The sequence below is a fragment of the Microtus oregoni genome, unplaced genomic scaffold (genome assembly GCF_018167655.1).
Source record: "Microtus oregoni isolate MIOR12 unplaced genomic scaffold, Mior012 000052F_ref0000163, whole genome shotgun sequence".
In the NCBI taxonomy this organism is placed as follows: domain Eukaryota; kingdom Metazoa; phylum Chordata; class Mammalia; order Rodentia; family Cricetidae; genus Microtus; species Microtus oregoni.
In genome coordinates this window covers 38617-42278 of record NW_024543828.1, presented here as the reverse complement: position 1 = coordinate 42278, position 3662 = coordinate 38617, and positions in this window count along the sequence as shown.

The following is a 3662-nucleotide window of genomic DNA, read 5'->3' as shown; positions in this document are numbered from 1 at the left end:
TAACTCGCACATCTTGATAACCCACTTCTAATAATCTGTGTAGCACCACAAGGTGGTGGCTTACCGGGAATATTCTAACCTATGTCCATCTTGGGCTGGAGCTTCATGGCTTCTGCCTGACTCTGCTTCTTTCTCCCAGCATTCTGTTAGGTCTACTCCACCTATCCAAGCTGCTGTTCTATCAAAAGGCCAAGGCAAAGTAAAGCATTATGGAAGACAATAATGAAAAATTATGATATCATTTAAAAAATCTACTTGACATACTTCCTATATGACCTGGCAGTATCACAGTCAGTAATTTACCAAAGCAAACTGAAAATTGCACACAAAACTTCTGGGAAAATATTTGTAGAAACGTAATTCATAATAGAAAAAACCTTGGAAGCAACCCAGATATGCTTCTGATGGATAGATTAAAATTCTGTAGTACATTCATAAAGGGCAATAAGCAGAATGGATCATTGTTTCCTTTTGTGACATGCAAAGTTGTTAACTGTACATTTCTAAGTGTAAGAAACCAGATGGAAAAGGCATCACATTACAAACCGGCATAAAATCTAACAGTGTTTTGATTGTGTAACATGTGGATTTGGGGGATCATAACAAAAAGGCGAGAACTTCTCTCTTTTGTCCATTCATCTCTGTACTGTTCTTACAACTGAAATTATTTTAGATTTTGTGACAGGGTCTCATGGATCCCAGGATAACCTTGAACTCATTGTGTATCCAAGAATGGCCTTAAATTTCTAGTCCTTATGTCAGTACTTCCTGAGTACTGCATTGAAACTTTTCTCTAAGTCCAAAATTATTTCTAAATGAAAAAAATACAAAATATAAACATGAGTATCAGGCAGGGTGAGTCACCCAACACCTCACCACAATGCTGTGGACCATTTTGTTAGTTTTAGAGTCTAAAGTTTAGTCAGAGTGGAAAACTCCAGTTCCTTGGTAGTTTCAGTGTTCAGAATTTTTACTAACCTTTTCTACTATCAAACATTTCCAAATTATATTTGAACCTTAATAGTCTATTTGCAATTTTTGGTTCCAAATGAAAATCAAATAAATATCAGTAAGCCATAACAAGGGACCCAGATGCTGCCCAATTTCAGTATTTGTTCGCTAGATAGCTGGATTTTTTTTTTTTTGACTAGCTCTGAGAACATATCAGGATTGTTACACAGCAGGTTTAACATTAAAGAATATAATTCAATAGAACAAACCTACAACATAAATCCAGATGAGTGGGTTAAGAGCAATCACTGCTCAAGTAAACATAAGAAACAATCACACGCAGAGATGCACACACACACACACAACCACAACACATTTGTGTTGTTTTCATTTGATAGTTTGGAATGGAGCTCTGAAACTTACAGAAATAATAGAAGTTTTGTTACTAAAAACTGTTTAAGCATTAAAACTACATCTGGAATTGAGAAAAAAGAACAAAATACAAGATTAACCCACAATACATGAAAATTCCACAATACAAATCTCTACAATAAGATCCACATGGTAAAAGGATACCTTCCCTTTTCTCCAATTTTGCAGTTTTTCTATAATACTGTAATTAGGACTTTGGTGAGGAGGGATTAACCCATTTCACCTCTACTCCCATTCAAATTTTCTGTCTGTAAATCTGTCATGTCAGCACTCAGGATTGCAGGGAACAAGATTGCTGGGACTTCTAGGACAGGGTGAAATAAACATCTAGGCTCTGTCTCAAAACACCAACAAAAACATGTTACAGTAGAACATACAGATGGACACAAATAATGTTATTTCTTCAAAATGATGTCCATCACAATGTTTACAATATTAAAATGAAAACCAAGTGCATATTACTAATTCAGCAGGATTGAGGAGGGGCTTCAGACTTCTAACTGGGATATCTTAAGCTTGTAAGAACCCTGATTGCTTAAATATATGAGAAGATACTTTATGGCTCTGAAATCATCATCTCAATTTTTTTTTTAAAAAAAATGAGAAAAGTTGGATTTGAGATCTGTGATTTCATACCATTATAAACCAGACACTATATTTTAAACCTTTAAACCTGGTGCAGGACAATTGTCTGTATTCTGCCAATCATGTTATACATAAACACTGATTGGCCAGGTAGGAAATATAGGCAGGAAAACCAGACAGGAAGTAGAAATGATATAATGAGAACAGGAGAATTTTGGCAAGGAAGAGGTTGATTCCTTCCACTCCTGTCCAGACCAACAAAGCAGCAGGATGTGATCTGCCACACTGGAAAAAGGTACTGAGCCACATGCCTAACATAGATCAAAAAATGGGTTAATCAAGATGTGATAGTTAACCAGTGAGAGGCTAGAGCTAACGGGCTAATCATCTTATAATTTATGGAGACCTATGTGTGATTTTTCTCTGGGACTAAACAGCTGGGGGTACCGGGCAGGACAAAAAAACCCCAAAACGCAGGCCGGGCCCTTCATGTTACAGAATGGCACAAAGCGTGGATAACTGCATCCACAGAAAACCTTACAAAGTTTGGTAAAGACTAGAGTGAAAGATTTTGTTTTTCAGCCGTAGCAGGATAAAAAGCTGCTGTTTTAAAATGGGGACTTTCTGGGTATTCCTGCCAGGGAAAACTCTGACTCTTTCAAGCAGGCAGTCCAGACTATGGAGCTATGGACACAATGTTGCAGCTTGCTTCCTGGCAAGGAGCTTGAAATGCCATAAAAGCTTTTCATTGTTGTTTACACACTATTGCAGCTTGCTTCCTGGCAAGGACCTTAAAACGCCATAAACTTGTGACACACAACTTCTCCATATTCCTTAGCAAATTAAAGACCCATGTGGTCATAAAAAGAGAGATATACAGTAAAGAGAGATTCAAAGAGTAAAAAAAAAAACGCTCTAAGTGGTTTAAAGTGTGTTAAAAAATATATACAGGTTAAAGATAAAAGTTCTCAAAAAAAAAAGGAAGTAGCCTGGGAGGCAGAGACAGATAGATCTCTGTGAGTTCAAAGATAGCCTGGTTTACAGAGGGAATTCCAGGACAAAGATATACAGATAACCTGCCTCAAAAAGCCAAAAGTAAAAGTAAAAATAAAAGAAATAGAGGTTAAAATAAAGACACGTAAACATGGAAAATACACAGAGAATCTTGATACTGGGTTATTAGGCTCTCTTTGCATTGTTTGAATGCTGAGGAAGGAGCAACAGCTGCTAAAAGATATTTGCTTATAAATGCTACAGAATTAATCCAAGATAGGTATTTTGAAAATACCTTGACTTCACAGTTAAAGTCTAAAGGTATGTTACTTTGGAGAAGAGATTTTGCTTTTGTTTCCACAGAAAATGAGAGGCTGTGGATTTATTCAGAGTTAAAAATAATCCAGTTTGATCAAGGAAGACCAACTGAAAAGTCTCTGGCAAGAGTAGATGGCCCAGATGTCTGAGTTCTTCATCCAGAACAGGTTCAAGACAGCTGCCTGAGATGATCAAGACTCACAGGATACTTCATTCAGGACTTGATCATAACTAAATGTTTTTAGGTCCCCATAAGCATGTCAGCACCCTCAACCAGCTGAAAGTATCCTGGAATACTATGCCAACATTCCAACAAAATGGACTATGGATATTTTCCTTTTTTGTTATTGTTGTTGTTGTTTTTAAAGAGGGTGAAATGGTGT